The sequence below is a fragment of the Platalea leucorodia genome (assembly GCF_965183815.1).
Source record: "Platalea leucorodia genome assembly, chromosome: 1".
In the NCBI taxonomy this organism is placed as follows: domain Eukaryota; kingdom Metazoa; phylum Chordata; class Aves; order Pelecaniformes; family Threskiornithidae; genus Platalea; species Platalea leucorodia.
Genome location: NC_138823.1, coordinates 65,365,996 through 65,386,381, shown reverse-complemented (window position 1 = coordinate 65,386,381; position 20,386 = coordinate 65,365,996). Strand labels below are relative to the sequence as shown.

Here is a 20,386-nt window from a genome sequence, read left to right as displayed (position 1 = left end):
TTTTTCCCGTGAATTAGAATTAAATTTGATTGTCCCAAATACATCCCACTCGGGCATTCATGCTGAAAGCAGCAACAATTGTCAATGACCTTTAACACGCCTGCTATTCAAATTAGTGCAGATCATTAATCACACATAGCTTACATTTTATGATTCGTGTATCCTTCATTACCAACTTTCCCTCTCGCTCGCTGCCCCCCACCCCCTCCCCTTGCCTTTATTTGGAGGGTTCTGGTAATAAGCACTGGAAAGGGCAGGATTTAAAGCCCCCCCGCGCCCCAGTTTTGTTTTCTTCTCTTTGCCAGCGGTGCCGGAGCAGTTTGCGTCCCAAGCGCAAGACACCGGGGCCGGGGGTGCAGCCCCGGCGGGGGGGTCGGAGCCGGGGTGCCCGGAGGCGGGCGGGGGGCGGGGGGGGGGAGGCGGCTCCGCCGGGCCGGGGCGGTGGCCCAGGGCGCTCCGGGGCGTCGAGATAACACCGACCCTCCGTCAAAAGTCCTCCTTGTCAGTTCTACGTCATCGCACATTACGAGACAAAGAAAGAGGGGAAAAAAAAAAAAAAAAAGCCTCCACACCCTCGATGTCTAGTACCAAGCTTTAGCAGATTAAATTAGGCTTTCCAGCCATAGACTAAACATACTCCCCTCGCCTATGGCACACATATTTGGCGTGATTAAACTGAGCTTCGCAAACACGCAGGAAAACAAGAATTGAACTTTTCAGACACAGGAGTGGTGGCGGTGGTTTTTTGTTGGTTGTTGTGTTTTGTTTTTTTGTTTTTTGTTTTTTTTTTAAAAGCCATATGGCAGATTGATTTGTTCGGAGGTCTTTCAACTTCCCCAGCGTGGCTGTTGAACAGTATTCCTCTTTGATCTTGATTGAGGACTTTAATGTTGTTGTTTCGGCGCATTTCAATAGATCCATAAATATTTTACCAGTGGAATTGCCCCCCCCCCCCAAAAAAAAAAAAAAAAGAAGGGGGGGGAAGTTTCTAATAGAAATGCATCTGGGGCGGCTGCAGCCCGCACCTTTGGCAGCGGAGGTACGTGGGAACCGGGGGGCGGCGGCGGGCTGAGGCGCGACTCGGCGCCCGCACAACGCGGCGCCCGGCTCCCCCCCCCCCCCCCCGCCCCGATCCCCCGCCCCGCTCCGCTTCCGCAGCGCCCGGCGGGTCCCCGGCGCGGCGGGTCCCCGCTCCCCAACTTTGCTCCGGGCAGACAATAGTGGCCGGCCTGCGGGCCCCGCACCGCCCAGGCCATCGCGGGCGGCGGCGGCGGCGGCGGCGGCGGGGCGGGCGGGGCGCGGCGGGCGCGGGCGCGGCGGGGGCGGCGCGCGGGCGCGGGGCGCGGCGGGGTCGGTGGGGCCGCCCCCGCCCGCGCCAGTGGAGGCGCGCGGCGGATCATGTGCGGCTGGCGGCCGCTCGCCTCCGGCGCCCCGCTTCACCTTCAGGGCGGCGGGCGGCTCGGCGCGCCCTTCCCCGGACGTGGCCGCCGGTCGGCGGAGGAGGTGAGGGGCGGCGGGGCGGGCTGGGCCGGCCCGGGGGGCGGGGGTCCTCGGGCTGCGCCCCTGGGGGGGAAAAATCCCAAAGCAAAAAACTTACACCCCCCCCCCCCCGCGGCGGGAACGGGGACTGTCCCCCCGGTCATCGGAGCGGCTGCAAAATGGTAACTTCGCGCTGTTCCGCGAGGAGGAGGAGGAGGAGGAGGTCGGTTTTACTGCAGTGGTGGTGCCGGGGTGGGGGGGGGGGGCTTGCGGGCTCTGGGAGCCTTTTGGCTTTGTAGGCTCCGTCAGGGGCGGGGGGGGGGGGGCGGACTGCGATATTAATCCATTAAGAAACAAAGAACAAATTGCCTCACTTTAAAGTAAAATGCATCGGCTAATGAAGGTGGGTGATGGGTCTCCGAGCCCCGAGTAGCCACTTAAATTATTAAGTGGGATTTTTTTTCTCCCCCCCCCCCCCCCTTCCCCGATAGTACTGATTCAGCGTGTGCGTGAAATGCCCCGATACGTGGTTGTGTGTCCGTCCGTCCGCCCCCCCCCCCCCCCCTTGTTTTTGAGCTACTCTCCGCTCCGTTGCGAGTCGATGGCTGCGTGATCCCCGCTGCAGAAGTACACAGTTTATCAAAGGAAGTTGGGGGTGGGCGGGCAGAGAAAACAATTATTCACGTATAGACAGCGAGAAGGGCTGGAAGGACAATGTCTCCGTAGCGATTATTTCCAGAAGAGGAAAATAGCCCATTTGGTGCGGGTGGGGTGGGGAGAGAGGCAGGGAGTTTAATGTATATGTTTTAAAAAAAAAAAAAAAAAAAAGAGGGGGGTCAAGGGGAGGGGGGGGAGAGAGAGAGGAGAGAAAAGAAGAATAGAAATAATGCAGTTCCAGACATTTTGTGCTATAAAAGCTTTCCTCCTCCTCGTCCCTCCCTCCCTTCCCCCGCTACTATCTTCGGTGATGATTAGCATAGCGCCTAGTCGCGATCCTGATGCGAATTAAGCACTTGGGCAAGTTGGGGAAAGTTTGGATGGGTAAACTTTGCTGTGAGGGAGCAAGGTGGGGTGCTGGAGCAGGCGGTACGTGTGGGGAGGCGTCTGGAGCATGACAGCCGGCCGTTGTTTTTTCCCCTCCAGCCGGCTAACCTCTGCAATTAACTGCCGGGGACCAGCCCTGTGTTTTAAGCCGAAAAGTGCCGGTTTGGAGTCGGCACCATTTATTGGGAGCGTTCGTGAGCTGCCAGCAGCAGACGGGGATCTGCTGGGGAAGGCGCATTGTGTGCGCCCGCCGCTCGTCCCCTGCGCTGCCCCTGGAGATGCGGAGGCGCTCGGGCACTGGGCGTGCAAATACCATTTTGCTCGGGCCACTTTCTAAACGTTAATTCTGGTCTTTATTTAATCCAGATGCAGGGTCCCCTCCCCCCCCCCCCTTCCCCCCCCCCCCCCCCCGTTTGCTGCCTTATTGTTGGCTTACATTTTCTGAAAAGGCGACTGGTGTAACCTGTGGAATTTGAAATGCAAATAAAAGCCTGTGGGAGTTGAGGCAGAACAAATCAGCATTTATAAAGTGAAAAAGATTTAATGTCTTTGAAACCATTGCGAGATTTTTTTTTTTTTTTTAATAAGAACTGAATCGTGACGTCAAGTCGTTTGGGAAATTTTTTTTATTATTATTATTATTTTTTTTCTAATGCCTGAAACGCGGGTATGCGAAGTGCTTACAGGAAAAACAGATTACAAGATTAACATCTGTTAACATGATCGTTTATCTCCAGCCAAAAATAGGTCAGTCCTTTCTTAAGGAAACACGATTGCTGGGCGCATGATTAAATAATGAAATTAGGCTGATGAGTTCATAAATTAGACGCGGGGCCGGCGTGCGTGAGGATCCGACCTGTGACAAAAATATGTAATTCAGGGTCCGCCGGCGAGCGGTGCGAGGTCAAAGTCCCTTTTTGGGGAGAGGCGCAACTCTCTCGCCTCCTCCTCCTCCGCCCCCTCCCCCCCCGCTTCCCATCGCCGGGCGCTCCCGCCGTCGCCCCCCCGCTCGCCCCCGGGCCACCGGCAGCGCCCCCCCCCCCCCGGGAGCCCAACTCTTCCCCGCCAGCGGAGAAGTTTCCTCGGCGGGGAGGGGCGCGGGGGTGCTGCCGCCGCCGGCGGGGGGGTGCCGGGGACGGACGGACGGACGGACGGACGCGGAGCCCCCGCCCGCTGGCGGTCCCCGCCCCGCCGGGGCGGCCCCAGCCCGCGGGCCCGCCCCCGCCGCCGCCCGGCCCCGCTCCTCCGCTCGGCCCCGGGTGTCGGGGCGCGGCGAGGTGGGGCGAGGAGCGGCCGGGCCGGGCCCCCAGCGCACCCTCCGCCCGGCCTCCCTGGGTTGGGTCCCCTCGCAGGTGCCCTCTCAGTGGTGGGGCTGGGTGGGTTGGGCTTGTTTTGGAAGCGGGTGCAAAAGTGCCCTTACAAAAAAAAAAAAAAAAAATCTCCTCGGGCCTGGCGGTGCCATCGATTTTTTTTTTTTTTTTAAATTCTTATTTTTTTTGAGGCCGGTGCACTGATTTCTAGAGGAAGATTGCAGCTCTTCGGAATTGCGGGCTGGCTGCTCTGCTCTGGGCTGGCTCCTCGGTGGTTCGGGAGAGGTCCCAGAAGCCTGCCCGGCAAAGGGCTGCTGCGCTTTGGCCCCCTGCCATGGACTTTATTTCATGCTTGCTGCACTAAATGAGTTAACAGCCAAAGGGTTTTTCATTAACTCGACTTGGCAACCGTGTATTTGGTTGCCTGCCCCCCCCCCCCCCCCCCCCCCCCCCCCCCAAAAAAAAAAAGGCATAATTTTAGGCAGAAGCTGAATGGCAAAATGTGGGTTGCTTTTGCGGGGCGTCTGTTGTTCAAGCTCTTCTGTCAGATTTCCTCTGTGCCCCCCTCCCTATGCATGGCCTGTGGGTGGGTTGATAGCCAAGAGTTTTATTTTGCAAGGTTTGCGTGTCTTGATTTTTGACCATTGCTTTCCCCCGACGCATTAAGGCCCCGCGTGTCCTGGAGGGGACCAAGGAGGAGGATGCTGACCCTGAGGGAGGGCAGCGACTTGCAGCAGCTTCCCCTTTATCTCTCCCTCAGCCCTGTGGGGCCTGCGGGGATGGGGCCGAGGGGCGTGTGTGTGTACATGCTGGGGGGGCACACTGCTGCATGCAAGGCAGGCGCCTGTGGGGCGGAGGGGAGTCGTTGCAAGCAGGACAGGGGTGGGTGGGTGGGTGTGTGTGCATGCATGCAGAGCCGGGGGTGGGCTGTGTTGTATTGCTGCACATGGGCCAGATGTATGTGCCTGCAGGTCCTGCTGGGTATGGGGGGGCTGGGTATGCCTGTGCACGCCAAGGTGGGGATCGCGCGTGCACGTGGGCAGGCTGGCCGCTGCTAGCGGGCCAAATATAACTGTATTGCAAGAGGTGTTGGGTGTTTTGGGGGGAGAGCAGTGCCGGGGAGGGGTGGTGGTGATGGGAGCAAAGGTTTCATCAAGGCGGGGAGTATTTTGGGAGTTTCGCTCCTCTAGTTTTGTCCGTGGCGGCTGCTGCCGCTTTGGTTCCCGCCAGGGTGTCCTTCAGCTCTGGCACAGCAGCAACCCCATGGCCAGCGGGCCCGGTCGTGAGCCGCTCTGCGCACCCCATCGCATCCCACCGGGCGGTGAGGAGGGGTGGGCCATGGTGGTTTTTGGAGCGCCCCCGCCTCGTAAAATGGGAAGCTGAAGTTGTGTAGGAGCACCTGTGGTGTAATTAGTGTTATGATGCAGTTATTTCAGGAGTCATCTTCAGTTTCGCAAGAGTAGCTGCCATAGCCGTCTTCAGTGAGCTCTGTGCAATACAGTGGTTTGTGTTACTGGCATGGTGTGCACCTTCACTGGCTCCTGCTGTAAAATGTTTTTCAGGTATCTCTAATAATTCTTGCCTCGGATTTGTTTTCAAGCCTTTAGTTCCTATAAAGCTGAGTGGTGTTGAAGTGACATCTAGTTACTGGCAAGTACTATGTGGTCTGTGTGAACAATAGGGCATTATAACCCCCCTCTGAACTGTTAGTTTAATATGCAAAGATAATGCTTACAAAAGAAAAAAAAGAGAAAAACTAAACATCGGTGAGAATAACATTGTCTTAAGGAATGATCTGATGGAAGGGTATCCAAAACACGTTTAGAGAGAGGAGTGGTATTTGTTAGCATGGCTCCTATCTGAGCTCAGCTGTACGCAACTAAGACTATATGCATCAAGAGCTGCATACCGTCCCTCCGTGAATCTGAACAACTACTTCTCTGTGCATCATAGAAAAGAAAACAGTTTACATCACTAAGGTGAAAGCTGCCTATTATTTGCAAGTGACCTCGGTAACAGTATAGCTGGCTGGCATGGAGCAACAGCAGCGACATTCAACTTTTTGTAGATTAAAGTTTTCCTGTGAAAGTGACTAATGTCTGTGCTCCAAAAATTAGGTTCATCATATGTTTTTATAGTTGGTCATAGTATCGTGCTGTCACCAAGATTTAATAATAGCAATTATCAGTACAGAAGTGCTCATTGAAGGGGTGAAAACGATTGTGCCATCCTTCTGAGTCTCTGCCTGTTCAACTGCCTGTAAGTGCAGCCATCCCTCATTTTAGCAAACAGAGATGTTTATGTCTTAACACTTTGCAGACCTGCTTTGGAAGCAGGGACGTTGGCTTCAGTTGACTGAAAAATGAGTGCCCTTTAAAATGCACGTTGCTGTGGGTGCTTGTGTAGCTGGTACCAGAGGGGGCAGCCTGGAAGAGTATCATCAGATGAATGATGGGGTCACCATCTCTTGCAAACTTTGGGCAGTCTGTCTGTTCTGATATATTTTTTTAAAGGTCTTTACATGTAGGTGACTTCAGCAGAGTTACATATAGTTAGCTGTGATCCTAACTGGCAAGTTTTACACTATATTTAGTATGATCCAAAACCCATCAACTTTGAAAGACCTTTGAAAGTCTCCTGTGGAGACTTAAATTCATGCTGAGTACTTCCAGGGCTTCTTTGGGATTTCATACAGTATGTGAAATGAGCCAATGCACAAGCTTTTGTGAGTCCAGTGACCAAGTCTGTATATGTGTACTCAAACTGGAAAGCTGGGTTTGACTATATTGTTTCTTAAAGTCATCAAAATAGAAAGCTGAAATACAAAGTGATTGCATTTTACAGGAAGCAACTTGTCAGAGCTTGCAAATTGTACAAGTAAAATGTGCCTGTTTAAGTTTCTGAGACACAAGTACGAATTTGTATATACATACCTTTTAAGCCTGAATGGGCATTAGATTTCTGCGCAGAAAGGGGAGACGGACTACTGCTGCTTTTCAGAGCTGTATGATGTTCCTCGATTGGGTAAGAGTGTGCACAACCATCCTATAAATTGACTAGTTGCTTGTGAGCCCGGTGCTGTCCCCTAATAAGCACGCTTGCCAGTCCCATTGACTACTGGGAGTTGCATGAGGGTGTCTCTGGGTGGAATTACAGTTTCTGTATGCGAGTCTGAAATCCTTAACAATATCGGCAGTTAATCAGCTAAAACTTACTACAGTGTTGGGGTTTTTTTCTTTCTTTTTTTTTTTTTTCCCCCTGTAGCCCTAAACTTAATGCAGATAATTAATCACTGCATGGCAAAAAAAACCCCAAAACAAAACAAAAAAACGGGAAAAAAAAAAGTCGCATTTATTTGATTAGATATCTGCAGTATAAATATTTGAACCTTGGAGCAACCTTGGTTTTTCAAAGCAGACATCTCACATGCTGCAAATGTTTATACACTTCAGTGCTACGATAAAGCTGTTCTGACTCAGTCACTGAAGGCAAAATTCTGTTTTTCAGTTACCCACTGTAACTGCGCAGTAACTCTCTGGGTGTCATCAGTACAGTACTTGGGAGTTAGAAAGACTTAACAAGTAGCAGTATTTCTTGATTGTCGCTTCTGTGTTAAAAGTAAATGAGACTTCCTTTCCTTTTCCAGCAGGAGCGATTCTAGTAAATATTATGTTAGCGAGCCGGCATTAAAACATGCTAGTGGATTATGGTCCAGGTAGTTAACATTGCCGTGGCTTTCATTAGGATGATGACTTCATTGCAAATGTTTACTTTCATTACCTAACTGTTAGTCAGCAAATGTTCCTTCTCTTGATCTGCTGAACCTGCTTTGCTATTTGAAGCCAATGAGCTCTATTTTTTTTGATGCGATGATTACTCAACGTCGGTTATTCATTTTTTTGATGTTGTTTACATCTTGGTTATCTGTAGAGGCCCGTCAGCGTTGTTACACACTTCGTGTTAGCAGTTTCTCCTTGCGTTCCTGAAACTGTATTACGGCAACAGCGCTTATGCAAACGGACTCAGGGCATTAAGCATATGTTCTGAGATTAAAGTAGTGCGCGGATGGACAATACTTGCATCTCTTAAGTTGCTGCCAAACTATTTATTGCCTAATAAGTTCTAGCAGGTATATTATAGCAGTAGCACTTGGCTGCTGTAAGGTAATGTGTTTGTTTACCGCTCCCGAGCTGCGGGCTAACCTTGCAAATGGTGCCTGTTGCAGGGGCAGTGGGACGGTGGCTGTTCACGCGGTGGCAAAGTCACGTGTTCGTGGGGACGCCGGTCTAAACTGTTTTAAATCTCGTGTCGCGGGGGAACAGAAGGTTTTTACTCTGGATTCAAAGCCACTTACGTTCTGATGACTGCTTAAAATCCATTTCTGCTAACCTTTTATTAAAGTGATTGCTTATGGAAAAGAATTTAATTTGTATCAGCAGGATATTGCATAGTTTAACGCTTGTTCAATGAAATCCACATTTCATTACGGGCTGTTAGGGAAGCCAGAGGCCAGGCGTTGCTGTTGTACAGTCGTCGTAAACCCACGGTAACTTTAGCAGAGTGACTCTGAATTTACAGGGCTGTGTGTGGGGATGGATTTAGCACACAGCACTTAGCTCCTAATTAAAGCTTATAGTATTACATCTGTAATCAGGGCACTCTTAGAATCTAAGAAATTACTTTTTTCTTTGTCTACTCCCTTTCCTTTCTTGCCATCTTGCTTTATGGCGTTGGGAGCTTGCTTCTCCATGTTGGGGCCGTCATATTTACGTCCCAAAGGAAATGTTTTCCAGCAGTGTACTCCAAATTGCAAAGTAGAATAATTTTGTGGCTCCCCAAATCTTTAAGGCTAGTTTCTAAAATGATCTAGCTTTTAATCTTCTTTTCAAAGTAAAACAGAAACTACAAAGCATATGTAATTACAGTTTGTAGCTATTTTTAGACTCCTGACATGTTTCATTTATAGTATAATGATAAAAACAAATACTCAGCACAGAGGCTAGACGGACAATTCTCAAACCAACAGCATCCGCTCCAGCTACCCTGCATGTATTTCATACATGTTTGCTTTGGTCCCTTTTTTTTTTGTTCTTTTTGGTTGGGAGTATACTGAAACTGGATGTTTCAGTACATGACTGGAGGGGGGTGCAGAGAAAACGAGAGCTCTGTCTGTCAGGCAGGTCCTGTTGGGAGTGTTTGCTGAAAATTGGATCATATGTCCGTGAGTTTTAATGTATTGCACACACACACACACACACACACAGACACGCATGTTTTGCTTTTCCAGCAGGTAAAATAAAGGAAGAATGGTGAGCTAGCTTGTCACCATTTTTACACCGTATGGAAATGCTCATGTTGGCTTATTACAGCGATAAAGCTGACTTAATAGCAATTTTTCCTTGTCTTTTTTAAAAAGATGGTCAGCAGTGAAGTGGCATTAGTTCTCAGTAAAGGCAGAGAGACTGGTGGAAATGGAGGTGTTTTAGTCACAACTGTAGCCTCATTTTAAAATAATCACGTTTATTTATTTAAAAATAGATTTCGGAAAGAAATTAGCCATGTTCTTTGTTTGTAAAAGGGTAACGTGTGTGCACTCACCATATGGTAGCATTTAACCCATATTGTATGAGCTGACAACAAGTCACATTTATGCTCTGATTTATTTTAGTGTTGCAGAATGTTCTTTTTCTGAAATCTGGTACAATAAATGATGCATTTAGGATTGTGCAATGTAACTGTGTCTTTAGCTGTTTTGCCTCATTGTTATAATGATACCAGGCTAATCAGTAAGCAATTCCCCCCTCCCCCCAATAATTTCCTTAAGAAATAATCGGGCTCTGGATGTTGAAATGATTTGCGGGAAGAGTTATGAACAATAGCCAGTGACATGGTGTGTTGCAAAAGGATCGCGGGGCGAGGTGTTACGGTCTCTGCTGGCTGAAACTAGAGCTGCTCCTTTGCTGGTTGAGGATGTGCTTGGAAGGACTTTCTCGCCCCCCCCACTCCGCTCCAGTCTTTGCACAGAGGTTGCTTAGTTGTCTATTTTAATGGATGCATGCTGGCTTCCCTTGCGGTAGACTGTGAGGCACCTGCGCTGGTGAGCTGGTACCAGTATTGGCAGCCACAAGTATGATAAAACCATGAGTCAGGCAGCTTAAGGATTGACTTCTACTATGCAATTAGGGAAATAAGGTCTCCTATTTTCCCATTGGATTTGGAGCCCCTGGGAGTTGTATTTTTAGGCTTTCTTTCCCCCGTGCTATCCTAGCTCCGCATATCTTCAGGATTTCAGGAGATGGGGCCCTACTCGGAAGTCCCAAGGCACGCAGTAAATAGGAGTTAGCCCCATACTGTGCGTCGCGTGAGAACTTCCAAAAGTCGGTGGCGCTCCTCGGTGAGATACCAGTTGCTCACCATCTGTCTCTTAAAGTTGTTTCTTTTAACCTTGGAATACAAAAATATTTCAACAAGGCTATTCACCTGTTTGTGTGAAGCGTCTGTAAGTGTACCGAAAAACTGCTAAGCTTCTAATTTCAATGTGGTGTTTGACTACTAATGTATACCAATTAGGAATGGCTGATGTAATTTATAGAAGTTGAAAGGAGCATTAAACACCACCCTTCCAACACTAAATACGGCTTTTCCTCCTGTGTGTAGCTGCTGACATGAAACCAAGGGTCTGTCTTCCAGATTGTTGTGCTAGCACGTTGATACATCCTTGGGTAAACTACCGGTCTCGTGTATTATCGCATCAGCCCCTTTGCAGCATCCTGTGTATAACTGTACCTTTAGCTGATTAACACAATGCTTTCTTGGTACTCTTTTTAATGACTCTGTGAATGCTTATTTTAAGACCATTTTTAGAGAAGTGTTTTCATCGCTGCTGAGAAAAGCTGTATGAAATCTAAAAATACTTACTTTAATTAGATTTGCTCTGTTTGTCTCTGTTTTTTTTTTTTTCTTCCCCCCCAGATAAATTTTACCTCTGTAATGAATGCTGTGATCTTCAATGCATAATTTATATTGACGTTAATAATGATACTTGGAGAATGTTTTAATGCCAGTTTGAGAAAACATGACAATTTATGTTGATAACCCCGGTCCCATTAAATTGGAACAGATTTCAGTAGAGAGAGCCATGACTGTTGGTGGTATGATGAAATAACCCACTTCTTCTCGTCGTGGCAAGCATATTGGAGAGTTCATCTTATCATGAACGGTACATACCAGGTGTCAAGTAACATGCCAGACACACAGCTTTGCTTCTGAGTGACTCCTTCCAATTAGAAAGTAATGGCTTTAACGGGATCAACCGAGTAATCGGAGTCTCTCAGCGCTCCATTGCCAGGAGGTGTATATTTGCAAATGTTATTTATTTATTTGTTCTCTAATGAGTTGCAAAATTGTTGGTAACCTTGGGTAAATTTAGGGGAGTGGGGGGAAATACTATGTGGAAATTGTGGGATTAATGGTTTAGCAGTCGGGATTAAAAATAGTCTCAGCAAATTACCCTGTTGATACTGAAGCCAGAATCTGTTAATGGGGTTACAAGCAGATTGGTTTATCAGTCATTTATTTTCTAGGTTGATTAGGGATTATAGGTTGCCATGTATTTGTATCACAAAAGTAAAGAGTGCAAAAGGCAAGGATTGCTAATATTTCACTTCAGAGTTTCATGCGCTTAAAAGGAGGGTGTCTGGAGCTCAAAAGTGTCTCCTAGACTGTGGGCAGCCATTCCCCCCAGATTTTGATGCTCTGAAGTGGATTTCTAAGGAGCCTGGGTTTTGTAAAGGGGTGGCTTGGCTTGTTAGAAGTCTGAAAAATGGAGTGAAAGCAATAAGGCAATCCGTGAAATTCATGCAGGCCACTAAGCACGAAATTTTAAATGCCTGTTGCTGAATTGTCTGCTGTGACGTCTCCTACTGTTTCAGTGCAGAACCTAGGGCATTTTTTAGTCACGATAATGTATATGATGTGCAGTCTGTGCAATAGACTGACGACTTCTGTGTGTCCTGTACTAACCTGCAAACAAATGGTCTTTGTGTGTACCCCTGTGTAACAAAATCTTCTGACTCCCACCCGCATATTGCAGGTCACGCGTTTGCGCTAGGCATAGAATTGCAAACCAGGGCGTCCCCTCTGAGTCTTCCTAAAAGATGAGAGCCATGATGGAGTCTTTTAGATATTGCTCTTATCTTCTGCTATCTAGCTCAGGAGACGCTCTGGCTTTGACACCCTTTGCTACCTTGTCCTGGTGTACGGCTTGAGATAACCTAGTGACATTTATTGGCTTTTCAGTACTTGCCAAGTGCAATGCAATGAAATGGCAGGTGAAGATGATTTCTGCAACTGTTTAGCTAGATCTGGAGTGCTGGAGAAGATTGGTGGAGAGACTCCTGTTTTCACTTCCTTGGCTCTGACAGAAAATAAAGGGGAGAACAAAAAGTTTAAGAGGAGAAATGCCAAACTGGTTCGAAAGAGGAATGGAAGATATTAGCTAAAGAGGAATCCACTGGGACTGACCGGTCTGGCAGGCTGAGGAAGCGGAAGGAAATGGGGTCCTTGAGATGTAAGAGATCAGGCTCATTCCTTACCCTTCTAAAGCCTAGGTCCTCTTCTCCACTTGCAAAAAGCTTGTCCAAGCCTCCTGCACGCTCTGGGACTGGTGTCCAGGGGTCAAAGCTTGTATCACCAGACTGGAGAGGAAGACAGATGGTTCTCTCCTTAACTTGGCTCTTCTGCGCCTGAGTTTTGTGCTCCTGGAGGATGGGAGATAGGAGAGAGAGCCTAATGGATGTGGTGAAGGATGAGCAGCCCAGGGCAGTGGCAGGATCCAGAAGTTTGTCTGAAGTTTGGTTCGAGTCCTCTCTCTTCCATGTCGCTTTGTAGACCAGCACAGGTTACTCTGCAGCATGTAGGGACCCTTCGGCGGTCCTGCTGGCTCGGTAGGGTCCGGGAACACTGCTGTCAGAGTTGGTACTTCCCCTGCGCAGGAAAAAAAAACACCCATCGCTGAGGAGGGTCTCTGTCCTCCCTTGTCCCCATGGAAGAGGACGCACTCTCTCTTAAACTAAGCTCTCTTCAACATTTAAGAAAAAGGACAAGATGATCAGCAGCCTGACAGCTAAGAAGATGCTAGACATGAAACAGATTTTTGTTGTTCTTGCAAACACGGTTTATTCTGCTTTGTTTAGTGTATTTTATACTTTGGAGAAGAGAACAGTATTTGAAGGGCTGAAATCCTAGTTTCTCATTCTAATATGCAAAATGAAGTTTTCCGTTTGAATTTTCTCATTAATCTTTTTAAAAGAAAATATCTGTGTAGGTATAGGGGTATGTGAATGTGGAAAAAAATACATGAAAAATAATTTTGTGGAGGATTAGTAAAAATGCTCTTCACACAATCATCCCTACTTTACTTCCATGCTGTTAGGGTCTAGTGGATTTTGACTAGCATAACTCAAGAGCTTTCTTGTGGAGCCTTACAGCAGCCCTGCCAAGTTTACTGAAGACCAGATACACAGAATTACTCTTTGTGTAATTCCACCCACAAGGTTGCACCTTGCGTTCGGGGTAGCGGAGCTGTGCCAAGATGAGCTGGTTGACTTGTGAAGACGTCTCAGCCATTTCACAGCTGGCATCACTGTTGGTCCCCGCGGAGGCAGTGAAGAGCTGGTGTGGGCAGCAGCCGTGGCAAAGGCTGGGGAGAGGAAAAGGCAGAGCCTGAGGAGCTGAAGACAGCCTTGAAGGAAAGAAGGATGTAACAAGACCATACAGAAATAAGAGGGGAGAAAATAGGTGTTTGAAGGAGCTGTGGATGTCCAGAAAGACTGTTGAAGGCGGAGAACCAGTTTCCCCTGTACCTAGGGACGCTGGGTTTCTGTAGGTCGGTGTCTTTGTTCTGTGTTTCATCAGAAATCGCCATGGCAGAAATCTGGGCTTATCTGTGTTAAGGTAGTATAAGGATCGTTGCCCCTTGGTGATGCTTTTCTTCATGAGCGGTGAGGCTGAGGTGGCAGCTGGAGCTCCCCCAGTCGTCGTGTCCCTGTACAGAGTTGCTGGATATTGCTGTCTGGGATGGGTTAGCATGGTCTAACTGAGATCTTACATATCTCCCATGATGCTGGCGTGCCGGGTGGTCTCGGCCATCCCGCAGCAGCAGGAGAAGGAGACCGGGAGTGTGCAGAGTTGTGTAGGAGCGGGATATGGAGATACCTGGTGTTTGTCTGGTGCCTAGCATGTGTGGTCCTGCTCCATCAGCAGGGGTCCTGGGAAAAATTACAGTGCAAATAATGGTTCGGGGGGCGTTGTGGAGGGGAGATGTTAAGCAGAAGGAGAAGAGGAGGTTGGCCAAGCACGTTTGTTTGCATGTGCGTGAAGTAACTGAATTTTTCTTTTGTGTAGTTACTTTAAGGGACTTAAGACTTGGTTCCCGCTTGACAAATCACTGTTTATCGTCGTCCCTTTTCCTGCCTCTCTGTCCCCCAGATCTGCTTTGCTCTGCGATCCCGCTTTCCCAGCTGCTGCCTACTTCTTAACTTGAGCTGGTGTCAACATTCAAAACCTGAAGATGGCAGAGACTTGGGGTGAGTGGGTGGATGTGGCATGTTGAGCATGAGAGTTTTTGGAGGAGGAATATGAAGCGGAGCAGGTTTGTGTTCAGGATGAAAATGGGAGCGATCAGAGTGTTGCAAGGGGCCCGTGAGAAGGATGGGGCTATCCTGAGAAACCGTGTTTGTTGGCACAGGAGGGCTGGGCGGGTGGCAGGCAGGATGCTGGCAGCCACCTAAGGCTGATTAATTTTTAGCAGTGGCAGCAAACTTCCTTAAAAAAGGAAACAAAGAAATTGCTGTGAATGAGTAGAATTAGTTAGGACTAGCTAGGTTTGTGAAAGATGCGTGTCAGCAAAACCAGCCATTAAAAAAAAAAAAAAAGGCACTTGGGAAGTCTGTTGTTCATCCCCCGTCTTTTCTGTGAATAGTCATGAATCTGTCCTGAAAGCACATTCTCTAGACGTGACTTTTACTGCTATGACCTTAACTCTGATTACTTTTACAAGAATGTGCTGGGTATAGTGTTTCTGATCTCTTGAAAAGAAGTAATAACTTAATGTTTTAAGCATTATAAAGGAGATAAAATGAGGACATGCAGCAGTTCCTTTTTGCAAACTTCTGTAGTTGTGTTCAGTTCCTTTTGCTAACATTTGTCCTCCGAGTCAAACCACAACATGATGATCAGGTAAAGGTGTGTGGGAACACGCCGGGCATCTGTTTTTGTCTGACACAAAGTCAGCGGTTTAAGCTTACAAAAGATTATGATTTATCAGGACAGTATAATTATAGCTGTTGTCATACGGTGGCACCCAGTAGCGGTGATGATCTGTTGCTGTTGTTCTGGGTTGTGTACAAACACATAGTAAGAATTGGTCCCTGGACTTGATTGTATCTTCTCTGTGTACATGTGGTTGTATGGATCCATTAACGGTTCATTAAAATTCTTCAAAGCATATCTGCTGTCAAATGCTAATAAATGCCTGTTAATTATCTTCACAATAATAAGTTATTAGAATTTAACTTACTGTGCATTTTACTAGAGAAGGGGGAAAGCCAACTTCAGCATTTGATCCTCAGCTGGCATTTGAACGTGTATCCACAATATGAGGCAAAAATTTGGCGGCAGCCTTCCTGGTACTGAAGGCTGCCTGTGTGTTGATGCTGTGGAAGTGTTTTCTGCTCTCCTCCAAACTCCGGTGGTTTCTGTGCGAGGACGGCGGGCGCCATCCAGTCCTGCCCCAGGCTTGCAGGAAAACAGCACCGTGGGGCTCTGGCTCTGCATTGCTCCGTGGGTGCCTAGAAATGTGGTCCATGCCAACGCACCTGGGTCATCACAGAAATTGGCCTGCCAGCTACCTGGAAAAATAAGGGTGGTTCGTCTGTGTGTTAGCCCTCTTTGTGTCTTTTACAGAGGGGTAGTAGTGCAAAGGTGACAGTGAAAAGTCACACAAGAGATGAGAGCAACCAAGAAGGAAAAAGTTTGGTATGCTGTGTAGCATGGGTGTATTCATATGAGTACAGTCTCGCCTGTGAGGTAAAGTATTGTTTGTGCAGTTTTTCTCCGCTGCAAAGATACTCTGCTTTTGCAAACAGCAATGGTAACTTTTTGGTTTTGGTGATTCAGCTTATTAGTAACAGCTGTGTGGCATAGTAAATATGCACAGATACAAAACTCACTTTTATGTATTTTCTGAGCAGTGCAGCTCGGAGTAAAGTGGTGCTGTATCCCATGGACATGTAAATGGCTTTGTAATTTCTTCTAGACACTGATCAGAAAATGATACAAATGCCATCGCACCTCATATCAACTTGACCCCCGAGACAGCCTTGCTCAGTTACTCTGAATTTCATTGGTGTTTCTCCACTGACTTCAGTCATATTAATTTAAACTTACATCAGCATACGTGAGACCAGAGGTTAGCATTCAGTGTGCTAACTATGCACTGTGGTATAGAAAGCGTAGCAGGATGGAAGGGGACTGAGCCAGCAGAAGGAGAGATGCTAAAGGAATATATATTGTGCCTCTGCGTACTTTACTTCAACCCTGTACTCCCTGAGTCATGTTTAGTGCCAGTATAGGTAGGTACAGCCTACGCTGAGGTTATTCCTATTTCAGGGTCACAGCATAGGGTCATTTATCTAGCTTTCTGACTGCTTTTCTCTACAACCCGTACTGCCTTGTAGGTTGGTGATGATTTCATGGCTTTTATGTAGTCATGTCTGCTCCTGTGCATGTGCACACACAGACACACGCATACGCACTACTACAGAATAAAACCTTCAAAGCCCTCGCTGAATAATCTGTATTGACATCAGTGAGCGCCTCTTACTCATCCGAGGAGTCTCGCTGACTTCAGAGGCACTTTCTTATGAGTAAGAGTTTGCCAGTGCTAGCAATGGTTACCCAGCCTGGCCCCATAGCGTGGTGTTATGATTCAGTCATCCTAAGCTTGGTGTTGCCTGGGTGCACAGACACACATACACACACACAAAAAGTGTTGGTATTACCAGGCCAGGACTTGAAAAACGTGGAATTGTTGGTTTCACTTCTGTTATTGATGCTGTCCGTCTCTTTAAAACCGGGCAGACAGAGTACCTACAGCCTCGTAGGTACAAGTGCCTCCTCGGCCCTGTGTGACGACATAGAACACTGCGTGTTTATGGCAGCGCGCTGCGATGTGCTTCTGCCCCCTTGCCTCCCCTTTCTCCTGGTGGGCTGGGTTCTCCTCGACTCTTTGCCATCACTACTCAGCGACGTGGAGATTTCAGGGGTGCAGGTCTGGCCAAGTTCGTCCTCTGTGTGTACAGGACATACACCTGCATGCTCTGTGAATATATTTGTTCAAAGTACAGGTCAGTTGTTAAGAGAAAATGGTACGTGACTTGTTAGGTAATGGGAAAACAAAGGCAATATTGTCACAATGACAGCTTTAGAAACAGAGGTTGTATTCTGTAGTTCCTCAAATATAACAGAAGATGCCTAGCTAAGTATTGTTAAAAAAAGTACTTGCTCACTAGAATAGCAGCAAGTGTATGATACAGTTAATGACAAAGGTAAAAATACAATTTAATATAGGGACTAAAGAATCCTGTAGTCATTCAGTATTTCTGCTTCTCTTATCTTGGTAAAGAGCAAAAGATTTCCTTTTTTTCTTTTTTTTTTTCCCTTCCCCTACTTCCAGTTTTGCAGAAGTAGGTTGTTTGTAGTCCTCTATAGTTTTGAGGTTATACGTTAGCAAGCATCATATTATTAACCCTTGCAGGTCAGTGTTCATTTTTTGTAATGTAAGCGTGGTATATGCCTATACATGTGGGGGAAAAAAATGTCACAGATTTATTTTAAAGCCGTAAAGGTGGATATGTGATGCTGGCAAGAACCAGAGTGTACCCTAAGGCATCCTTACATTGCCAGTTGGGATTTGAGCTTTTATACAAGTAAATTTTATTGTCTAGGTTAAAAGCCAAATTCATTGAATCAAATTTAATCTCTAGTTCATTTCCAGTGTTGGCAGAGTTTAACCAGGGACAAATGTAGCTGTTTGGTTAAACATTAAAGGATGTTATTGATTTGATATTTTTATACTAATATTAGAGTGAGCTCAAAATTAAATAGGTTTTGAAGTTTTTGCATGGGGTTGCCATGCTGCCAGTAATAAAATGGGTCTAACTTTGTTTATTTATTTAATCAGCATACTTGCCATGAGTACAGAGCTTGTAATTTAACACTCGTCCCTGGTCTGGCAAGCTGATCCATGTAGGCAGATGCTAGTGGCCACTTGCAAACCTGTTGAACTGACTGCAAAGGTTTGCTCATGTGGGTCAGTCTGTACAACTGGGGGTTTAGTTTCAGAGGCAATTAACAATTCACTATTGCCTAATTTTAAAGGTCAAATAATTGCTTTTCTTATTCAAGACAAGAAACACCACTTCTCTTTGGCACATTCCTAACTAGGGTGTAAAACAGGTAATTTATGTTAAATGGCAGGAGAAAGTTTGTCTACTGCATGAAACTGCTATATTTATGTATCAGTGTAATCTATCCATTAGTTTATGGGTTCAGAGTCCTCCTGGAAGTGTCACAAATCTGCGGTGCCCCAGAGTGCTAGATTTAGCACCTGATGCTCAGATGTAGTTTTCAGACCTATAAAGTGTCTGGATCCTTACAGCTCCCCACTGGCTGTGTTTTTCAAGACGCTCAGGTGCTTGGTACCCTTCCCAAGTCAACTATAATTTATGCTCAATCAGAGGGGTCTTAGGCAGCCCAGATGGTAGGATTGTAATTATCCTAAGGGATGCCATTGTCTTCAAGTTGGCAGCTGCCCTGTCCAACTTAAAAGGCTAGTTGGGTATATAACGCGGTATCAGCGTGAGGGCGAGCCCTACTGCTGCTGCTGCAGGTCGAGGGCTCACGTCCCGACGGACGCTTCCACCCACGGATACCTGCAGGACAGCAGAGTGCGCCTGCAGGGTCGGGAGCTGAAGGAGCAGGCAGGAGTGTTTGTTGCTGTGGAGTTTTGTAAAACTGATGAGGAGAGGGTGAAAGCAAGTTTAGGAAAGCTAAAGTGCCGACTTGGGTAAATGAAACAATTTAATAAAAGCACTGTTGAGATAGCATAGGTGAGATCTCGTTGCCCCATTGCTCCACATGCCCCGTCGTGACAGCAGGAGCAGCTGAGCAGGGAAGTGCGTCGCCCCTCCCCGAGTTTTCGTGCTGCAACCCCTATACGGATGTCTTTTGGCCAAAAACTCTTCTCTGGCATCACTTTAGGAAGCATGTTTTGACACTGCCTGCTTGCATATGCGCTTAGAGGGAGTTGCTGCAGGTGTCACTGCAAAGAAGACTCTTCTCTGGTGTGCGGTTGGAAGACTCCAAGGCAAAGTCGTCAGTGAGAATTACTTATCCTTCTTAAAAAAGTTAACTAACTCTTCCTCCTGAAAACAGCAGAAATGTTACAAAATTATGTATCAACATTGGGTTTATCTGAGGGGAGGCGATTAGTTTTAATACGAAATGATTGTTTTAGAAAGTTCCAGGTGAAGGACATCATATTGCAAGTTTAAAAGGTTTAGGCTAATTCAAAATGGTATTTTAACATTTTCCAGGAAGCGCTCGCTGCAGTGTCACGTACACCCATTTTATCCCAAACTTGCCACTTTTTCATAGGTGAGCAGTTGTACTTAGTTGTGTGGTCTCAGTAGGAATGTGCAAATATTAAGCTCATAAGCAAGACTGATGTATTCGCTAGATCCTGTTGTCAGTATCTGGAGACAGGCATGGACATGGAATCAGGCGGTGACACTGATACCTCTGAAGACCAGGTCTGCTGAGAGACTTCATTAACACGCTAGATGTCCTGTGCAACTCTGCAAGGGTTGAGGAGGAAAGGATTTGGTTGGGATGTAGCAACTGAACAGTATGCTAAAATCTGATAAGGCCAGGTGGATGCAATTACCAGGGCGCAGTCAGGTTCGTTTGTCCTGTACTTAGTTACTCTTCCTGTGGTTACTGACAGGTGAGGCATCCTGTAGGGTAGCAGGCGTCTGCAGGTTTGAGCTAGGTCATAGAGTACCCGATTTTACTGATATAATAATCTGGAGAGGTTTTACAGCATGACAAAAAGAGTTTGCGTACTTCTTCAGATTAACAAGATCTGTCTCCTAAAGCAGGGGATTAAGATGTAATTATTCTGTATTTATATAACAATCATTTGTAGTGGTGTATGCTAGGTAGCTTATATAAACTTTTCTTTAGGATTGTTTCTTGTTACTTCATTTTTTAAAAGTATTAGGTGGCTGAGAAGTTGGTTTTATTTTTTTTAAATAAGATTTGAAGATCAAGCTATTTTTTTTTTTTTTCCTCTGTGCATAGGATGCAACTGTTGCGGTAGTGCAAACTGAAATGAAAGCATTGTTTGCTTTATGCTGACCCAACGACATGGAAGTTGTGCCTGTTGCTGGAGTGCCTTGTGCTTTGTGGGTCACTTACCCATCCTTTCAAGC

At 47.0% G+C, this 20,386-nt stretch overlaps 1 protein-coding gene across 1 annotated transcript in view; it reads left to right on the top strand.

The window, feature by feature from the left end:
* The first annotated feature begins 1,440 nt into the window (after positions 1-1,440).
* ZNF516 (zinc finger protein 516) overlaps positions 1,441-20,386 on the top strand; it is a 106,096-nt gene continuing 87,150 nt past the window's right edge. Inside the window, exon 1 of the mRNA XM_082310936.1 lies at positions 1,441-1,503. The gene's annotated coding sequence lies outside the window, so the exon portion shown is untranslated. The remainder of the gene's footprint in view (positions 1,504-20,386) is intronic.